Source organism: Sus scrofa, chromosome 9, assembly GCF_054392235.1.
Source record: "Sus scrofa isolate SSC_HxYL_T2T_F1_AM1 chromosome 9, Sscrofa_HxYL_maternal_Yorkshire_Landrace_v2.0, whole genome shotgun sequence".
Lineage (NCBI taxonomy): Eukaryota > Metazoa > Chordata > Mammalia > Artiodactyla > Suidae > Sus > Sus scrofa.
The window spans coordinates 6944951-6966234 of record NC_139391.1 but is presented as its reverse complement, the minus strand read 5'-3'; the positions used below and the strand labels follow the sequence as shown (position 1 = coordinate 6966234).

General features: G+C 51.7%; 1 protein-coding gene and 1 long non-coding RNA gene across 12 annotated transcripts in view; both read left to right on the top strand.

Moving 5' to 3' along the window:
- The window catches only part of CLPB (ClpB family mitochondrial disaggregase), a 299259-nt gene that overhangs the window by 228002 nt on the left and 49973 nt on the right, over positions 1 to 21284 (top strand). Inside the window, exon 6 of one of the 11 annotated variants that reach the window (XR_014814533.1) lies at positions 60 to 304. The exons of the other annotated variants lie outside the window; for them this stretch is intronic. The gene's annotated coding sequence lies outside the window, so the exon portion shown is untranslated. Of the gene's footprint in view, positions 1 to 59; positions 305 to 21284 lie in introns of those variants that run through there. 11 annotated transcript variants of the gene reach the window in all.
- LOC146399702 (uncharacterized) lies at positions 2024 to 7680 on the top strand. Its single transcript, XR_014814545.1, has 2 exons — positions 2024 to 3250; positions 3629 to 7680. It is a non-coding gene; the product is annotated as an uncharacterized LOC146399702 (long non-coding RNA).

Genomic DNA, 21284 nt, shown 5'->3' with positions numbered 1-21284 from the left:
GCATAGGAACTTCCGTATGCTGCAGTTGCATCCTAATAATAATAATAATAGCACCTAAGGGAGTTCTCATCGTGGCTCAGTGGTTAACAAACCCAGCTAGCATCCATGAGGATGCATGTTCAATCCCTGGCCTCGCTCAGTGGGTTAAGGATCTGGCATGAGCTGTGGTGTAGGTCACAGATGCGGCTTGGATCCTGCGTTGCTCTGGCTGCAGCGTGGGGCGGCGGCTACAGCTCTGATTTGACCCCTAGCCTGGGAACCTCCATATGCGCAGGTGCGGCCCTAAAAGACAAAAAAGACAAAAGCAATAATAATAATAATAGCTCCTGGGAAGACAAAAGCAATAATAATAATAATAGCTCTGGGAAGTATAACAGGGATAAGTGGGCATGGGGATTAGTGGTGACATGTCTAAAAGCCCCTGGTGCAGGTAGGTGCTCCAGGATGTGTAAAGAAATCAAACTCTCACCCTGGCAGCTGTGATGCCATTCCTGCCCTGTGACACCTGTGCTTCTACCTGATAGCTTCTTAATTCTGTTTCTGCCGTAACTCCCCCTCCCCTGCAATGCCGCCGTGTGCTCTCTCTTCCCGGGCAGATCCTCAGACTCTTCAAGGCCTCGTCCCTAAGGCAGCCTCTCCGGACGTCCTCCCATCGTGCTGCCTCTGAACTCTTCCGTGCTGGGCTGGGGCAGCACAGAAAGGCCACCTCTTCATCTTCGGGAAGCCTCGTAACATAAGGAAAAGAACACAAGCTTGGGAGTTAGACCTGGGTTTATCCACATTTTTTGGGTTTTTTGGTGGCCACACCCACGGCATATGGAAGTTCCCAGGTCAGGGAATAAATCTGAGCCACAGCTGAGACCTATGCCATGCCTGGGGCAACGCCAGATTCTTTATCCCACTGTGCCGGACTGGGGATCGAACCCATGCCTCTGTAGTGGCCTGAGCTGCGGCAGCCGGATTCTTAACCCACTGTACCACAGCAGAAATTCCTATCATAATTTTTAAAAATTCTTAGTTGAAGTATCATTGATGTACAGTGTTGTATTAATTTCGGCTGTGCAGCAGAGTGACTCAGTTATACGCACATGCACACACACGTTCTCACATTCTTTTCCGTTGCGGTTTATCGCAGGATAGCGAACGTCCCTCCCTGTGCTGTACAGTAGGACCTGTTGTTTATCCCTGCTGTAGGTAGTAATTTGCATCTGCTGACCCTGAACTCCAAGTCCATCCCCACCCCCACTCCCCAGGCAACCACAGGTCTGCTCTTTATGTCTGTGAGTCTGTTTCTAGTTCATAGAGAGGTTCATTTCTGCTATAGTTTAGATTCCACATACAAGTAATACACAGTATTTGTCTTTCTCTTTCTGACTTAGGTCACTTAGTGTGATCATCTCTAGGTCCATGTATGTTGCTGCAAATGGCATTATTTCTTTTTCTCTGAGTAGTATTCTGTTACACAGGTACTGCATCTTATTGATCCATTCATCTGTCACTGGACGTTTAGTTTGTTTTCATGTCTTGATTGTTGTGAATGGTGCTACCGTGAACGCACGTATCTTTTTTTTTTGGTCTTTTTAGGGCCACACTCACAGCATATGGAAGTTACCAGGCTGGGGTCAAATCAGAGCTATAACCGCCAGCCCACGCCACAGCAACACAGGATCCAAGCCGCACCTGTGACCTATACCACAGCTCACAGCAATGCCAGATCCTTTAATGTATCTTTTTAAATTACAGTTTTGTCCAGATATATGCCCAGGAATGAGATCTCAGGATCATATGGAAACTCTAATTTGTTTTTGTTTTTGGCCTCACCTGCAGCATGCACAGGTTCCTGGGCCAACAGTGACAGTGCTAAATCCTTAACCTTCTGAGCGACCAGAGGACTCCTCTCTTTTTAGTTTTTTTGAAGAACCTCCAAACTGTTTTCCCTTCTGGCTGTACCAACTTCTGTTCCCACCAAGAGTGTAGACCAGCCTTTTCTCCACACCCTCTCCAGCATTTGTTATTTGTAGACTTTTTTTTTTTTTTTTTCCTGGCTACACTTGTGCATCTGGAAGTTCCCAGGCCAGGGACTGAATCCAAGTGAGAGCTGCGACCTATGCCACAGCTGTGGCAACACTGGATCCTTAACTCACCGCTCCGAGCTGGGGATCGAACCAGTGTCTCCACAGTGACAAACTGGATCATTAACCCTCTGCACCATCGTGGGAATTCCTGTAGAATTTTTAATGACGGCCATTCTGACAGGTGTGAGATGGTAGCTCATTGTAGTTTTGATTTGTATTTCTCCAGTAATTAGCTATATTGAGCATCTTTTCCTGTGCTTATTGGCCATCTCTTTATCTTCTTTGGAGAAGTGTCTATTTAGGACTTCTGCCCGTTTTTCAGTTGGGTTTGTTTTTTTGCTGTCGAGTTGTAGGAGCTGTTTGTATATTGTGGAAATAAAGCCATGTCATCACATCGTTTGCAATTATTTTCTCCCATTCCATAGGTTTTTTTGTTTTGGTTCTGGTTTCCTTTGCTGTACAGAAGCTTGTAAATTTGGTTAGGTCTCATTTGTTTATTTTGTTTTTATTTCTATTGCCTTGGGAGACTGATGTAGGAAAAACAGTGGGACAATTTATGTCAGAGAATGTTTTGCCTACGTTCTCTTCTAGGAGGTTAATGGTGTCATGTCTTATGTTTTAAGTCTTTAAGCCATTTTGAGTTTATTTTTGTGTGGTGTTTTTGTGTTGGGGTATATTGTGTTCTAACTTCATTGATTTGCATACATCTGTCCAACTTTCCCAGCTCCACTTGCTGAAGAGACTGTCTTTTTCCCATTGTATATTCTTGCTTCATTTGTCAAAGATTAATTGACTGTAGGTGTGTGGGCTTATTTCTGGGCTCTCTGTTCTGTTCCATTAATCCATGTGTCTATTTTTGTACCAATACCACACTGTTTTGATTACTGTAGCTTTGTAGTATTGTTTGACATCTGGAAGGGTTATGCCTCCTGCTTTCTTCTTTTTCTTCCGGATTGCCTTGGCAATTCTGGGTGTTTCATGGTTCCATATAAATTTTAGGATTATTTGTTCTAGTTCTGTGAAAAATATCATGGGTAATTTGATAGGGGTCACATTAGATCTGTTGATTGCTTTAGGTTGTATGACCATTCTCACAATATTCTTCCAGTGCAGGAACAAGGGATATCACTCCATTTCGTTGAATCCTCTTTAATTTTCTTTATTAATGTTTTATGGTTCTCAGCATAGAAATCTTTCATCTCCTCGGTCAGGTTTATTCCTAAATTTTTGTTTTTGTTTTTTGGTTCAATTTTTTAAGAAATTTTTTTCACATTTGCTTTCTGATGTTTCATTGTTAGTGTAAAGAAATGTGATCTGTGTGTTAATCTTGTATTTTGCTAATTTGCTGAATTCATTTACCACTTCAAGTAGTTTGTGTATGGAGTCTTTAGGGTTTTCTGTGTATATAGTGTCATGTCATCTGCATATAGTGACAATTTTACCTCTTCCAATTTGGGTACCTTTTCTTTTTTTTTTTTTTTTGTCTTTTTGTCTTTTTGTTGTTGTTGTTGTTGTTGTTGCTATTTCTAGGGCCGCATTTGCGGCATATGGAGGTTCCCAGGCTAGGGGTTGAATCGGAGCTGTAGCCACGGGCCTACGCCAGAGCCACAGCAACGCGGGATCCGAGCCACGTCTGCAACCTACACCACAGCTCACGGCAAAACCGGATCGTTAACCCACTGAGCAAGGGCAGGGACCAAACCCACAACCTCATGGTTCCTAGTCGGATTCGTTAACCACTGCGCCACGACGGGAACTCCCTGGGTACCTTTTCTTTTTCTTGTCTGATTGCTGTGGCTGGGACTGCCAGTATTGTGTTGAATGCAGGTGGTGAGAGTGAGCATCTTCATCTGGTGCCAGTTTGTAGCAAGACTTTCAGCTCTTCACCATTGAGTATATTAGCTGTGATTTTGTCATAAATAGCTTTTATTATGTTGAAATATGTTCCCTCTATACCCATGTTGATAGGAATCTTTATCATGAATGGATGTTGAATCTTGACAAATGCTTTTTCTGCATCTATTGAGATGATCGTATGGTTTTCGTCTTTTCTTTCATTGATGTAGTTTATCACATTGATTGATTGCCTGTGTTGAACCATCCTTGTGAACTCAGAAAGAATCCCATTTGGTCATGGTGTATGATCTTTTTTATGTGTTGTTGGATTTGCTAATATTTTGTTAAGGATTTTTGCATCTATATTCATTAACGATGTTGGCCTGTAATTTTCTTTTTTGGTGGTGTCTTTGTCTGGTTTTGGTATCAGGGTGGTGAGGGCTTCATAGAATAGCTTTGGGCGTGTTCCTCTTCAGTCTTTTGGGAGAGTTTGAGAGGGACTGATAAAAGTTCCTTATAAGTTTGACAGTTTGCCTGTGAAGCCGTCCAGTCCTGGACTTTTGTTTATGAGGAAGTTTTGTATTTTTGGTTTTGGTTTTGTTTTAATTACAGATTCTATGTCACTTTTAGTGATTGGTCTGTTTAAATTATTCTTGATTTGGTGTTGGTGAGCTGTGTGTTTCTAGAAAGTTGTCCATTTCTTCTAGGTTGTCCTATTCGTTGGCATGTAATTGTTCATAGTATTCTCTCATGGTTATTTTGTATTTTTGTGGTATCACTTGATATTTCTCCTTTCTCATTTCTTATTTTGTTTGCGTTCCTTTTTTCTTCTTGGTAAGCCTGGCCAGAGGTTTGTCAATTTTCTTTACCTTTTTTTTTCTTTTTTTTCTTTTTTTTTTTCTGTTTTTAAAAATCTCTATTCATTTCCTCTCTGATCTTTATTATTTCCTTCCTCCTGGCAACTTTAGGTTTTGTTCTTCTTTTTCTCATTCTTTTAGGTGATAGGTTAGGTTGTTTATTTGAGATTTTTCTTGTTTTTTTGAGGAAGGCCTATATCACTATGAATGTCCCTCTAAGAACTGCTTTTGCTTCATTCTATGGATTTCGTATGGTTGTGTTGTCATTGTTATTTGTCTCCATGCGTTTTTTAATTTCCTCCTTGAGCCTTTGTTTTTTTTGGTAGGCAGACCTGGGCTTAAATCTCACCCTCACAGTGTGACTCTGGGGAAGCCAGTTGCCATCCTGGAGACTGTGGGCCTCAGGATGTCCGTAGGCGGATCCAGCAAACTCGCCCTGACCCTCAGAGACTCAGACCGGTGGAAGAGAGAGATATGGGAACAGGCGGTGACAGCAGGCAGGTGCGCCAGCAGGGCCCGAGACAAGGGGCTCTGGGGATACCAGGGAGGAAATACCTGCTTCTACCTGGTGAGCAGGGAGGTGGAGTCACTTACAGAGAGAGCCTCTGAGAGGATGCTGAGCTTTAGCCTCATCAGGGCGGGCTGCTGGGTGTTTGTCAGACAGATTTCTCCAGAAGGTTCTGAGCTCCCTAGTGCCCGTTTTCCACCCCTGACCTCTCCAGAAAAGTAGGTACACTGGCTCCTGTGGTTTTCATCTCTGAGCATGCTGCTTCTGCCTCTGTTACTGGCTCGTGAGCAGGAAGCCTCTGCTTTAACACTTGACTGCCAAGTAGGAGAAGGCTGGAGGGCGGAAGGAGAGGCAGGACGCCTGGGAGACAAGTGATTAGAGGAGGAGGGAGCCTCCCTCCTCAAGCCCCTGGAGCTGACTCATCTCCGTAGTTCCCAGGCCACCGTTAAGGTGCTTTTGCAGCTTTTTCCTCCCAGGGATGTGAACCCACCACCAGGTCCGTCTTCCTAGCACGCGATGCCATCGTGCAGCTTTCTCAGCCGGGGTTCCTCTGGAGGATTAAGCCCTAATGCTCTGAGGCGTCTCTTGCACACAAGGAATTAATTTTTCTCCCAGGCATCTGAAGTGGTATGAGAAATGTACCGTTCTTGGGAGAATTGAGAAAATCATTACTCAAATTATTTCCCATTTGTGGTTCAAAGGCAAAACCCCAGTTGAGAAAGGTCGCAAGGCAAGAGCCAGGCGGTGGAGTCAACAAAGGAACACAGCCGCCCCGCTGAGGGGCCGTGTGTCCCGGCCCGCTGGGACCGCGCTCAGGTTTGCTCTCCTCATCTGGGGGTGGGAGTGCGCCCTGCCTTCTGCGCTTTCACCAGGGTCGGGCAGGTGTAGTCGCGGCAGAGTAGGCGCTCTGCGAATACCTTGCTAACGTCAAAACACCAGTGCTCACTGTGGTAAAACAGCAAAGGAAAAAGGACTCCCACTCCTCCGACGTCTTTAACCCGGTCTCAGAGCAGCTCCAGCCTGACCTCACTGTCCCCACCGCCCCGATGCTCCAACGACCCCGTGACGTCAGTTCCGCGTTCCGACTTCAGGGCCTCTGCTCCGCAGGTGCCTCTCCTCTCATTTCCCCTCAGGACTTTGTTTTTCGGCCTCGTGGAATGCCTTCTACACGTCAGTCCCCAGCTCTAGTGCCACTTCCCTCCTGAAAGTCTTCCCCGTTCCTGGGGGTTGGGCCCAGCCCCCTTACTAGACTGAGCTCGACGAGGCCCAGGGCGAAGTCTTCCTCCTCGGCCACAGTGTAGGTTAGTACAGTTTGGATGCGCTGAAGTCGCCAAAGCCACTGTAGGTTTGGACGCCCCCCCGAGGTGTGGTGTCTTTGCTCCCTGGCCCGCCTGCTCGTGGTGGCATAACGTGTCTGACTTTTCAGAACTTCGCGTGGGACGCTGTCGTCTTTCTCCTGGCAGTCACAGTGCCACTGCCTTTCCAGCCGCCAGTGCTGCTCACCTCAGAAACATTGGGCTCTTCGAAACCCACTAGCACCTTCCCCAGGGCATTCCTTAGCCGCTTCCCTGCTGGCTTTCTCGGCTCTTCCTTGTCCTTGTGTCCAGGTAAGAGTGTCCTTAAATTCCCCCGTCACCACCTGAGGCCAGGAGCCCTTCCCGTGCGCCGTTTTCCCTTCAGCAGCCTGGGACGTTGCTGTCGGGGCCGGAGGCTTAGGGCTCCGTTTCTTGTTCGGCTTTGCTCTCTGCCCGATGTTGAGGAGTCGGTCTGTCCTTTATAGAAATGTCACCCTCTGATTCCTGCCAGCAAGGCAGGGAAGGGAAACAAGCCCTGGGCGAAGGATCAGAAGCTCTGGCTCTGCCACCACAAGCCCTATCTCCTTGAGGCAAAACCCTTCTCCTCCAGAGTAAAATAGGGGAATTGGGGGAGCTGATCCCGAGGACCCCCCCAGCTCCCGAAACTGCACCACCCCCGGGAGAGCCTCCTTGTTCGTTTTTCAGACACTCTCGGAGCTCCTCTCCTGTCGGCCTCGCCCTGTGCGCCTGGGAAGGAACGGTGATCCCAGAAATAGAGCCCGGACGTGGGCTTTGCCCTTAAGGAGCTCACAGGCAGTGAGGAAATCAGACAGTTTAGCAAAAGAGTAAACAAACAAAAATGCTGTGTTGTGGCTCAACGGTAAGGAACCCGACTAGTTTCTGTGAGGACGCAGGTTCGATCCCTGGCCTCGCTCAGTGGGTTAAGGATATGGCATTGCCATGAACTGTGGTGTGGGTCACAGACGCAGCTCGGATCTGGCTGTGGTGTAGGCCGGCAGCTGTAGCTCTGATGGGACCCCTAGCCTGGGAACCTCCATGTGTTGTAGATGCGGCCCTAAAAAGACAAAAAAATAAATAAAATAAAATGCTATCTGGAGTATTAATGGAGATGTCTAGAAGGAGCTGATGGATCCCAAAGAAAGGACCTTTTGAGTCTGTAGGGAGGGCAGGGCAAGCGTGGTGTGCGAGGTGGCGTGCGCCCTGGGTCTTGAAGGGTGAGTGCGGGGCGAGGGAGGAGGGCCGAGGGAGCCCCCCGCTCGGTGGTGCGGAGAGTCGGGTGCACAGCAGGTAGTCGAGGAGAGCTGAGTTGACGGGGGATGGATTGAAGGGTCAGAAGGCAGGGATGGGAAGCGGGAGCTGATACCAAAGACCTCAAACATAAGCCCCGCCAAGAAAGTAGAACTTTATCCTCTGGGGAGAACCAGTAAGATTAAGGGGAGGGAAGGATGGAGCTTGTGTTTAATGTGAAAGACGGTTTAAAGTTTCAGGAATGTGTATCAGTACTCGAGTGGATAAATACATATTGGATTGTTCACACAGTAGGAAAGTAAGTGAATGAACGAATGAAGGCACCAACTTTTGTGTCTAGAGCAGCATGGGTGACTCACCAGGGTCACGCCCTGGGCACAAGCCGGACATGGGAGAGTGTATAACTGCGGTTATACGCAGAGTTCAAAACAGACAAACCACCCAGTGTGGTGCAGTCAGGATACTGGCTACCCTCTTGGGGGCAGGTGGTGGCGGAAGAAGGCACCCAGGGGCTCCTGGGGTGTGTCATGTTCTGTGTCTGTGTCCAGACATGGTTACACCCGCACCTGGTGAGAAGTCTCTGAGCTGTATCCACCCTTAGGCATTTCTGGTACATTTCTGTGTCTGTGTGTAGGAAGAAAAGGTGGAGAAAATAGGGAAGAAAGGATAAGGGGGGGTATGATTGGAGAAAGGGGAGATACCTCATTTGAAAGCTATTTTAATTGTCTAGGCGAGGTTTAAAGCAAGGCATTTGCAGTGGGAGAGGAGAGGAGACGGCCGGTCCCAGAGAGCTTCAGGAGCGGAGTCGGTAGGATCAGTCTGGGAGGGGGAGGGGAGGGGTCAAGGTCGGGTCCACGCTGTGGGCTGGGCGGCCGAGTGGATGGGGCGCGTCTGCGCTGAGGTCCGGAGCCCTGGCCGGGCCGGCGGGTCCCGCGTGGGACACGCTCGTCTCCCTCCTCCTGCTTTCAGGTGTCAGGGTCCCCTGCTCGGACTGTTCCCTTGCTTCTTTCGCTCTTCGCCCGCACCGGATGAAATGCTAACCCCGGTTTAAACTGAAGAGCTGAATGTTGCTAAAGGAAAAAAAATCACGCAACTGTGCGAACGGGACTCCCTTTATCCCATGTATGGCTGTGAACCTGAGACTCTCGCCACTGCCAGCCACCCTGCTACCCTCCGGGAGTGAAATCCGTCTTATTCGGGACCAAGGCGGCTTCCTTAGACCTTCTTTCTCCTCAGACCTCCAGTGCTCCCCTTTCCCAAGTCCCAGACAATCTCCCCTCCCGCGCTGTAGACGACACAGGCCGCAGAGAGAGAGGCCCTTCCTCCAGCTGAGCCCGTCGTGCTCCGCCGTGCTGCCCGCCTTCCTCTGTCATGCAGGAGCATCCTGGTGTCAGCTCGGCCTGCGGCTCAGGCGCCTCTTTCCTCCTCTCGCTTCCCCAAATGCGTTTCTCCTCCAGTGACCCCCTTTCTTTCCTGCATTGTCTGTTTTCTCCTCCCTGATGCCTCGTTCCCATCAGCATAAAAACATGCCTTAAGAGTTCCCGCCGTGGCACAGTGGAAACGAACCCAACTAGGAACCATGAGGTTGGGGTTCGATCCCTGGCCTCGCTCAGTGGGTTAAGGATCCAACGTTGCCGTGAGCTGTGGTGTGGGTTGCAGACACAGCTTGGATCTGGCATCAGGGTTAGGGTTAGGGTTAGGGAGCGATGGAGCTGGAGCTCCGATTAGAGCCCTAGCCTGGGAACCTCCATATGCTGCAGGTGTGGCCCTAAAAAGCAAACAAAACAAAACAAAACAAAAAAAGTAAACCGAAAAAATCATGCCTTAATATCAAACCAAAAACCCCCCTTGACCTCTTTGTCTTCTCCGGCTGCCGCCCCAGGCCTTGGCATCCCTGCGTGCAAAGGCCGCACGATCGTGACCCCTAACCCCCGGTTTACCTCCCCGGCTCCATTTCTTTCTTCAGTCTCAGCATCATCATGGCCAAAATATATAATTTGATTTTTCTCCCAAAATTGGTGTCCCCCAAGTCTTCCCTGTCTCAGTGAATGACACAATCGTCTGCCCCGTTTTCAGACCACAAATCTTAGAGTCCTCCTCGAAGTCTCTTTCCCTTCCACCCCCTGTCAGGTCCTTCGGTGAGTCCTGCAGCTGCGCCTCCAAAGTGCAGCGTGACCTGGGCCGTCCGCCCTGCCCGTTGCCGTAGCTCGAGTCCTGGCTCAGGACCACGATCCGCTTCTCCTGGGCAAGCCCCGTGCTTCCTGACCGGTGTCGCCACGTCCACCCGTGTCTCCCCAAGTCCATCCACCAAGTAACTGCTAAGAGGTCTTTTTAAAACATAAGCCTGGAGTGCCCATTGTGGCGCAGCGGAAATGAACCCGGCTAGGAACCATGAGGTTGCAGGTTCAATCCCTGGCCTCTCTCAGTGGGTTAAGGATCCAGCGTTGCCGTGAGTTGTGGTGTAGGTAGGTAGCAGGTGAGGCTCGGATCCCATGTTGCTGTGGCTGTGGCGTAGACTGGCAGCTGTAGTTCCAATGTGACCCCTAGCCTGGGAACCTCCATGTGCCTCAGGTGTGGCCCTAAAAAGCAAAAAAAAAAAAAAAAAAAAAGAAAGAAAGAAAAACAAAGAAAAACACAAACCCTGTCTTTCTCCTCTTCAGAACCTTCTGTTGGCACAGCAGGGAAACCACAATGAAATCCAAACTCCTTTGCAGAGCGCACAGCTCTGTGCAGGGCACACCCTGCATGCCTGTGTGACCTCATCTCTAGCCACACCCTCACCCCCCCCCCATTCACTGTTCCTCAGTGGCACTGGCCGTCTTTTGTCCCTCAGGCTCCTCCCCATCTCAGGGCCTCAGTCCCAGCCTCTGCCGTTGATGGGAACACTCTGCCCCGTGGGAGTTCAGGTGTCAGCTCACATGTCCCTTCCTCAGAGAAGCCTTCCCTGACCACCCTAGTGACAAAACGTCCCTGGCCACCTTCTGTCCTATTGCCTGTCTGTCTTCTCCATGGACCTTATCAGCCCCTAAAATGACCATGTGTATTTGGTGCAGGTTTGTCACCTCCCTTTCTGTCCCCACTAGGATGCAAGCCTTGTGATCACAGAGACCTCGTCCCTTATCTTACTGCCGTATTTATGGCTCCTGGGGTGGGGGGCCTCGCAGCTGGCATATGGCAGGTGATGGATAAATGGCCGTTGACCAGCCAGGGAACCTGTGGGACACGCTTGTGAAGGATGCGTAGCCGGCGGTTGGATCAGTGGTCTGCAGCTCAGGAGAGAGGGGACTGTAAGTGGGTCGTGGAGATTCGAGGACGGTCCGTCTCTTGGGGGCGGCGGGCGCTGGCGGCGTCTGAGTTGTCCGTGGAAAGTTACGGCTGAGGGGGCCAAAGGACAGGACCGAGAGAGCCTGCCTTTCAGGTGCGAGCCTCCGAAGCGGCGCCAGTGTGAGCGGTTCAAGGAAACAGGGAAAGGAGAAGCAGAAGAGAGTGGGGAAGGGGTTGCTCTAAGGCAGTGCCTTTCAGACCATCTGTGAAAAGCCTTTCACAGGTTTTGGTTTTCATAAAACACAATGAAAAGTTACTGTTAGCAAGTTTGTATTTTCAGATGGCGTGCAGAATACAGGCGCACGTTTGTCATTGGGCTCAACGGGTAGAATTACGTTGCTGTAAAAGTTGCAGGACACTTGTCATGCTCGTCTCGTTGAGGGCTGGCATGGGCGTTCACAGACTGGCATTAGTGTGTGGGTGACACTTGAAGCATCCTTGCTCTCGGGGTCCCCCTCGGCAGAAGGGGCGGGCAGATGAGCAGAATCTGACCTCTGCCCTCAAGGAGCTTAAAGTGCAGCGGGGTGGACAGTTTGAGGTACACAGTCTAATGCATGGCATGGGGTAGCGGTCACGCTGGAGGACGTGGGGTACACACTGCGGCACGGCGATCAAAGCACCGGTAGGATGTGGGCCCTGGGGACCAGGATCTGCCCCAGCACTGCTGTGTCTGACGCCGGGAGGACCTCTGGCAGGTCACGGCCCCTCTGTGGCCTCGCTTTTTTCATCTGTATGAGGAGGAGATAGCGTCACATGATTGGAGGCCAAAGTCTTGCAGTTGTTTGGACACGGCTGCAGGCCCTCCACGCCCGCCGTTTTCTGGGCGGGGCAGGGGGGTGACGTCTGAGGGGTGCCCAGTTTCTTCAGGGGATGATGAAAATAGGCTGAAAGGACGTTGTGGCGGTGGAGGTTACACTGCTCTGTGAGTAACTTGAAAGGACATTAAGTTGTGTGCTTTAAACGGGTGAGCTTCATGCTGTGTAAAGCTATTTTAGAAAGAAGGGAGGGAGGGAGGGAAAGAGGGAAGGAAGGGGAGAAGGAGAGAGAGAGAAAGAGAAGGAAGGAAGAAAGAAAATTCTTCATGCCCCCTAGAACCAGAAAAGACGGGCTTAGATGGGAGGCTGGTCGCAGGCCAGAAGCCGGCTGGTCCCATAGCTGGGTGCCGGCTGGTGTGCTGTATGCGAAGAGCCCTTGATTGTACAGAAAAGTTTCTTGTTACAGATGACTGTTCAGCACTTACCTGTCAGTTTCTCTTGCCCATATCAGTATGGCAGTCTTTTTATTGATTTCCAGTTATTACTTTAACCAGTATAGCACTCCTGGAGTTCCCGTGGCTCAACAGGTTGACAGGACATAGTGCCCCTGAGGATGTGGGTTCGATCCCTGGCCTCACTCAATGGGTTAAGAATCCGGCATTGCTGCAAGCTGGGTCACAGATGTGGCTCAGATCCAGTGTGGCTGTGGCTGTGGCTGTGGCTGTGGCTGTGGCTGCGGCTGCAGCTGCAGCCCTGATTCAGCCTCTGGCCTGAGAACATCCAGAGGCCGCAGGTGCGGCTGTTAAGGCGGGGAGGGGAGCGAGCACAGCACTCCCTGTTCTGTGAAGCTTCAAGTCTGGCAGGCAGGTTCACACTGTGGCTCAAAGGGGTCGGCAGCGTCTCTTGGAGCTCTGGGATTCAGGTCCAGTCCCCACCCCAGCACAGTGGCGTAGGATCCAGCGTTGCTGCTCCTGTGTCATAGGTCACAACTGCGGCTTGGATCTGATCCCTGGAGCTCTGTATGCCGCAGGGCAACCAAATAAATAAATAAGTCCAGCAGAGTGTAGACTTAGGCACATGACCTCGGAAGCATTCGCTAAAAAGCACTGCGACAGGCATTATTAAGGAAGGGTAGTGGGCACAGGAGCGAGTGATGGAGACCTAAGCTAGTCCCAGGTGGCTGAGGGGCATCTTCCCTGGGCACAGGGTGTATCCGTGGAGACCTGAACGGTAGATATCAGCCTGTCCCTGAACTTGAGAAGATCCCGTGGAGGGCGGTGGCCGTTAGTCATCCAGGAGGACCTGGCGGTCCCTCAGGGGCATTGTGGGAACAGAGGAGTTCCGTGGTGGTGTCATTGCAGTTCATGTGGCAGGTCAGGACGAAAAGGACCCCTCACTGACCCCGAGTCCTGTCTGCTGCCCTTGGCCCAGTCAGTGCGGTGATGAACCATCCTCAGACCCCCAGGGAAAAATATTTCTGTATCCCAGATCCTGTGGCCCTCGAGGAGTGCCTGCAGAGTTGAGTTAGAGATGAGGGCGCCTGGGCACCAGGGCCACCTGGCATCCAGCACCCGCATTTCATCAAGGCCTTAATGGGCTCCAAGCCGTCCTCAGCTGAGCCTGGCTGGCATCCGGCATGACCTCACCACTGCCAGCAGCGGCAGCCGGAGGCCAAGGCCCCACGGGTGGTGGGGCGGGGGGGGGGGGGGCGGTCAGCAGAGGTCGGGCCAGGTCTGCTCTGCCTTCTCTGCTCTCCGCCGCCCGCCCACCCACCCGCCTGCGGCCTGGGAGCATCTGAGCAGGATTCAGGTTTCCCAAGGCAGGGCCAGCTGCCCTTTGCCAGCCCGTTCAGGCCCTCCGGTGAATGTGCCCCTGGGTGGAATGCACAGAGAAAGGGCAACGTCAGTCTGAAGGTCAAGGCCTGCGAAAGAGCAGCAGGGGCCCGTCCCCGCGTCAGATGGATCAGAACCAAGGCTCCCTTCCAACAAGGAGTCTGCTCTAGTATGTGCGTGGCCAGAGGGAGCACAGCGAGGTGCGCTGTCAGCTGACCCCACTGGCGCCTTCCCGAACATCGTTGCGGAAATGAATTCTCTTATACGTACCAGAAGAAAGGGTCTTACCCCTTGGGGAGTCCCTCAGAAACCCCCTTTGAAGGAATGAACCCCGTGCGGTGGGAAACGCGGACTGGGGTCAGGTGCCCTAACTCAGCCTTGCTCCGGGACCTTGAGTGCGTCCCTTTCGCCTCCGGAAGCCTCGTGTCCCCGTCTGTACAGTGAGCTGGACTGGAACCTCGAAGCTCCCTTCCCTCTTCAAATTGCAGATGAGTGTTCGTGTGTATGCAGCAGCTGTTAATTGTTTCCCTGCAGCCGACAGCACCTCCCACTCCAGGTTCCTTTGCACTCGGAGCATCGGTGTAATTGCTTTATCACACTAAACACAGGTGGCTGTACAGCTACTTGGTGAACAGAGTCCCCTCCCCTAAGCACGCAAGGCCTGGATCTGCAGGGCTCGTGTCCCCAGCCCTGCGCACTGTCCTGGGCATAGCACAGATGCTAAGGACATGCTTGTTATGTTTGTTTATAAATGGGCGCTAAACTGTAGGAACAGGGAAAAATGAGACAGGCCCTTCCCTCAGACTGTGCCCTGTGGCATGATGGTTTGGAGAGGAGCCCATACGCAAAGCACATCGAAAACAGCAGCCGTGGTAACGGAGGTCTTTTTTTTTTTTTTTTGCTTTTTAGGGCTGAACCCGTGGCATGTGGAGGTTCCCAGGCTAGGGGTCCAATCAGAGCTGAAGCCGCCAGCCTACACCACAGCCACAAGAATGTGAGATCCGAGCCATGTCTGCGCCCTACACCACAGCTCATGGCAACGCCAGATCCTTAACCCACTGAGCAAGGCCAGGGATCGAACCCGCAACCTCATGGTTCCTAGTCAGATTCGTTCCCGCTGCACCACCACAGGAACGCCGGTAACAGAACTCCTGAGTTAAATGTGAGCAAAGGCCAGAAAAAATGGTAAGTGTGATACATGAGGTGAAGGGGAGAAGGCTCAGGGCTGTGGAAGGCTTGGTGGAAGAGGGGCCGGAAGCAGACCCCAAAAGACAGCCCCACTGGCAGTGGGGAGGAGGGAGGCTCTTCAGGTGTGGGAGCAGCAGGAGTGAGCTTTGCATGTTTGAGACCTGAAAGAAACTGCCACCATTGGATGACGGGTGTGGAGGCCTGTGCGTGGAGGGCCTCTGGGGTGAGCCAGAGGGCGTGAACTCAACTCCCAAGTCATTAGAGAGCCCCCGAAGTGACTCTGTTGTTGGCTTATTTAGCAACTGTAGTGATTTTTACTTTAAAAAATGTAAAAGAGGCGTTTCCGTCGTGGCGCAGTAGCAACGAATCTGACTAGGAACCATGAGGTTGCAGGTTCGATCCCTGGCCTTGCTCAGTGGGTTAAGGATCTGGCGTTGCTGTGAGCTGTGGTGTACGCAGCTCAAATCCCGTATTGCTGTGGCTGTGGTGGAGGCCGGCAGCCGTAGCTCCGATTGGACCCCTAGCCTGGGAACCTCCACATGCCATGGGTGCTGCCCTAAAAAGCAAAAAAAAAAAAAAAAAAAGAAAGAAAAGATTAAAATGTCAAGCAGCGCCAGAAGATATGTAGCGGCACGGATGTCTCCCACATCCCTCGTCCCCTCCTCCGAGGCAGCCCCGGTCGCGTTCCTCCCGTGTGCTCCGTGCTGCTGCTGTGAACAAATGTTTACATCGCCGATTCATTCGTACAGTTCCGCAGATAAGTCTGAAATGGCTCTCACGGGACTCAAATCACGGTGTCGGCGGAGTTGCCTTCCGTGGAGGAGACTCGGCCTCTTTCCTGCCTTTTCCAGCTGGGAGAGGCCGCCCGCATTCCTCCTCTCGGCCCCTTCCCTCCTCAGGCCCGCGGCCCCTCCACGCCGTCTCACCCTTGAGCTCGGGGCACTGCCTCCTCTGCGCCCCTTCCTTGCGACGACGTGGGGCCCGCCTGGATGCTCCGGGGTAGTCCTTGCACCTCAGCTGAGCTGATGAGAAACCCTGCTTCCCCTCGGCTGAGGAGTCCTCCCTGCTCCCAGGTTTCAGGGGTTAGAACTTGGACCTCTTTGGGGCCATTATCTGCCTGTCGCAGTGTGGGATATTTTACAAATACTCTATTTTTCTTACTGCCTTCGAGTAGTTAGTTTTGAATAGTTAAGTTGCACACAGTGCAAAATTCAAATGGATTTTCAGTGAAAAGTCTTGGTCCCCCCCATCCCTGACCCAGGAATTGTCCGGTTTCTCCACTGTGTCATTATTAATTTTCCCTTGAAATTAATAAGCAGCCTGTGGTGAGGCCATGTCCTTCTCATCCCAACCTCCCTCTAGACTGAGCTTCCATTGCTGGTTCTTCCCGAGTCAGTCTTTATATAACGGTTCCTGAATCTTTCATGTTTTCCCCAACTCCAGCGCTCACTCCGCCGTGGACTGTCAGGGCCTGGCGGTCTCTGCTCAGGAGGCCCTTCTCCCAGACTCGTGCCTTGTCCGAGCGCGTGGATGCCACCGCTCGAGCGCGCTCCGATTCGCTGCTGTCCTTAGTTGTCATGCTGGTGCCAGAGTTGTCGCGGTTTGGTCAGTGTGGCATACCCCTCTATTTTCTTGCTTTCTTTTTTAAATTTCCGTATTTTCTGGTATAACAAGATGTCCACCTTGCTCTTGTCCTGGAACCAGCCACTTCTCTGAGGAGCCCTAAGGGTTTCCAGTGGGCAGTGGGTTTGGGGACCGAGACGGGAGTGCCGGATGTGCTTATTACACACGTGCATAAACACACACACGTTACGTGCACATGCACACGCCTGCTTGAGAAGCCCCGAGAACACCGGCACCTCCCCCTCCAGTCATTGTTTCAGGCTTCTCCCTGTCTTCTCCTATGTCCACGTCCCTTCTTCTGCGGTGAGAACTCTGGCTCCAAACAGCACGGATACATGTACTCATGTGCTTAACCCTGTAACACACCTAAAACCCTCAGACCTGCTTCACCGTAGCCACTGGAGAAAAACTCACTAAAAAGAGTTTAGGTGGAGTTCCTCTTGTGGCTCAGCGGTAACGAACCTGACATATCCATGAGGATGCGGGTTCGATCCCTGGCCTCACTCAGTGGGTTAAGGATCCGACGTTGCCGTGAGCTGTGGTGTTGGTGGCAGACGCGGCTTTGATCTGTGTTGTTGTGGCTGTGGTGTAGACCGGCAGCTGTAGCTCTGATTGAACTGCTAGCCTGGGAACTTCCATATGCTGTCGGGACAGCCCTAAAAAGCAAAAAAAAGAGAGAGAGAGTTTGGGTTAGGATTTGTTTACAATTCTTTCTTTCTTTCTTTGTTTCCATTTTTGGCCGCCCCATGACGTCTGGAGCTCCCAGGCCAGGGATCAGATCCAAGCCACAGTCTCAACCTCCGTTGCAACAATGCCGGGTCCTTAACCCACCTGTGTCCCAGCGCTCCCAGGACACCGCCAAGCCCGTTGCGCCACAGCGGGAGCTCCCGCTGACAGCTCTCCCGCCCCCTCCATCCAGGGCTAAGGGTGCCCAGTCCAGTACTGGCTCCTCAGTTCCTCAGGTGGGTGTTTTTCCCTTCAGCATGTTTCTGTTGTTCGTTTGGAATATAGTTGGGTTAATTTTTTCAGTTTGCTTTTGGTTTTGGAGGTTTTGGCCTCTACACACTCTTGTTTTAATGTTGTTGTTTTAATGTAGAGAACATTAACTTTTTGCTGAAAACTGTGCATAAAAGGCATATTCAGCAAAGTCGACCTCCCTCCTGTGTCCCTTTCGACCTTCCTTCTACTCCCCTTGGTGAGCCCTGACCGCGTGCAAAGAACAGGCTTTTCGTTTTCTGGTCTGTCCTCTCTGTGTTTGGAATTGCGTGAGCAAATACGTGTATGTTTTCTTACTTCCCTTCTTCCTACGTAAAAGGTCATGCGTGCTCTTGTGCAGTTTGCTTTTTTTCACCTCCCACGTTCCTGGAGCTGCTGGGTAGCGCTTCACGGAGGTCTTCCTCATTTTCCACAGCCGAAGAGTCGTCTGTCGCGTGTGCGCGCTGCGCATCCTGTGCCTGGTGTCCAGCAGTTGAGAGTTACAGACACCAGTGAATAACCTCTCGTGGACACCTCTGGGATTGTGGGAGGTGGGGCTCTACAGTGCGGTTCTGGGAGGAGTGTTTCTGGGTCAAGGAACAAAGGCATTCCCTTGGTTGGATACTGGAAGTTTCTCCTCTGCAGAAGCTGTGCCATTTTGCATTCCCACCGTAATGTGTGAACATGACTGTTTCCTCACAGCCTCGCCCACAGGGTGTATTGCCAAGCTTTTGGATTTTTGCCAGTCTAGTAAGGTGAGAAATAGGATTTTGGTTTGTTTTTAGTTTGATTCTCTCATTACGAGTGAAGTAGGCATCACTGCGTATGTTAGGAGCCGTTTCCTTTCCTTTTGTCAATCGTCTGTTCATGCCTTTTGCCCATTCTCTGTGGGACTTTTGGTCTTTGTTTTCCTCTCGACTTTTATAAGTTCTTTGGAGTTCCCATCGTGGCGCAGTGGAAAGGAATCCGACTAGGAACCATGAGGTTGCGGGTTCAATCCCCAGCCTTGCTGAGTGGGTTAAGGATGCGGCATTGCCGTGAGCTGTGGTGTAGGTGGCAGACGCGGCTCGGATCTGGCGTTGCTGTGGCTGTGGTGTAGGCCGGCAGCTGTAGCTCCGATTAGACCCCCTAGCCTGGGAACCTCCGTATGCCGCAGGTGCAGCCCTAAAAAGCAAAAAAAAAAAAAAAAAAAAAGAAACAAAAACAAAACAAAAAAAACAATAGCTATTTATATATATAGATATGTATTGCAAATATTTTCTTCCCTTTTGGATTGATACAGTTTTAATGTTTTTCATATAATCCTAACATACAGCCAGGATTGAGAACCGCTGGGATAGTTTGTGCAAATTGGAACTGTTTTTTGTTTTGTTTTCCTTTTTAGGGCCGCACCCACAGCCTATGGAGGTTCCCAGGCTGGGGGTCCAACCAGAGCTACAGCTGCTGGTCTTCCTACAACCACAGCAAACGCAGGATCCGAGCCGCGACTGCGACCTGCACCACAGCCACAGCAACGCCAGGTCTTTAACCCACTGAGCGAGGCATCAAACACACATCCTCATGGATCCTAGTCGGATTCTTAACCCACTGAGCCGCAGCAGGAACTCCTGGCTTTTTGTTTGTTTGTTTTTAAGGAGAGTGCATACAGAGAAAGAGGGACAGGGGCTGAGGACTCCGCCTTAGGTGTTGCCCGTGACTTAGGACAGGAGAATGAGCAGGAACCTGCTGAAGGAACAAAGGTTTGGGTGCTGCGTGTCACGGGAACAAGGTAGAAGAGAGCCCGGAGGAGGCCGGATGGGGCAGCAGCGGTGGTTGCCACGGCTGCGGGCGGGGCAGAGCTTCCCGGGGTGGCGATGAGGCCCGCAGCCTTGCCTCTCCATCCCGCTCATCGGGCTTTTCTGCCGTCTGGGAGCGACGTCGTCCTGCGTCACGAAGGGGCCGTAGGCGGCCTCTCATGATCGCCACATCGAAGGAACACAGCTCAGCGGCGTCGCAGCCGGGGCCGCGTGGTTCCGGCAGCAAGCGTCCCCTGAGCTCCTTCCCTTCGAGCGCCAGGTGCCCTTTTGGGCCTGGGACACCCCCCCCCCCAAGACCTCACCTCTGAGCTGTTTCTCCCTCACCGCGTTCTAAAATGTCCCAGGTTTCCTTGAGCCAAGGCCCCCCATCTGTTTTGTCACGTGGCGGCCTCAGCTCTGAGACAGACTTGCTGACATCCTTAGACTCAATCAGGGAAACCAGGCTGAGGAAAAAAACGCCCTCAGTAGCGCCAGCCAGAGTCCCCACCAAAAATGGTCCTGTCGGCGTAGATTACAAGTCCTTTGCCCTCTTCTTTTCCTCATCTCCCTGCTGCCCTTCCGTGTGTGTGACGCGGTTAGGCATAAAGGGGGCCAGTTAATACTGGAAGAATCCTTCTGGCAGTGGCTTCTGGTTGTTTTTTAAAAAGCACCAGTTGTATGTGGGAGACGTGTAATCCCTTTCAACCTCGACGGGGTCGAAGAGCAGACGTGAGTGCTGCACCGCCCCTGTGCCCGCAGCTGCAGCCTGTGGCATTTAACATCAGAGCTAAAAATACCTGCCCCCGTACTCCTGATTCTCTCCATCCTGGGAAGTGCAGTTAGCAAGACTCCTCATCCGTTTCTGTTTCTGCAGGTGTTCTCAAAGCCAGCTCTAAGTAAGGCCTCCCATCTCTCTTAAGGTCCAGTATAAAAGCCTGTATGTGCGTGAACTTCATTCCAGCGAGCTTGGCTCACCCGCCGCTCTGACGTACCGATGCTTCTCATCCAAGCAGAAGGCTTCGCGTAGCTTTGGGAATAGACCTGGCGGCTGAGTGGAAGCAGACGCCGTCTCTTGATAACCCCTCTCCCCTGCTCTGGACACTGGGCTGGGATGGGTCAGCAGAAGCTTAAACATCTGGTCAGCTCAGTCCTTGGGGGTGGTTGGTGCTTTGTAGACAACCCATCAAGATTGATGGGCCCTGTAACCGAATTAGCCAGATGTGTGGGCATTGTGAGCCCTTTGCTCAGCCTGCCCTCAGTGTCGTGAGATGGAAGGAGACATGCGATTAGCATGTTTGAGGCTGCTGTGTTTTTAGTGCATGGACAAAAGCTGCTGCCTTCTGCAGACTCTGGCTCTGCCCCAGACACCAGCAGTATAATTACGACAGCTAAATTCAGCCAGGACCCCAGGCTCGGCTGCCTCGGTCTCAGCTGTCATTTGCAGGAGGGGGAGGAGGGTGCTGAAGCCCACGGACCCAGGCTCTTATTAGAGTCCACTTTGAACCCTGCCCGTGCAGAGCCTTTCTCTCCCTGCGGACAGTGGCTCCCAGCTGCTTTCTGGTCTCACAGCCTGCTGCCGCCTCTAAGGGTAGTCTGGGCTGGACTGCGGGGAGGGGTGTGGGTGGGGCTGGCCTCCTGAAAGCCCACGCCGTCCAGGAACCTTGCCCAAAGTGAAAGTGAGCTAAGGAGCCCCATACTTGCAGTGCTTGTGTCACGTGCTGTTCAGATCGCTGTCCCTCGTCTCGAAAATCCTTAGGTTTGCTCGGAACAGAAATCCTTGGCAGGAATTTCGGCCTCTCTCTTTTCCTTGCCTGAGTCTGTATGTGAAACACATGCGAATGGTCCTTTCCGCGCTCTTACCCCACCTTTTGTCCAGTGAGAGCAGCCTGCACACTCGCCTTAGAACAAACCCGGCGTGTTCACGTCTCCAGGGACTCTGCTGACGCCTCATGTTCTGTACCATCTGGTACCT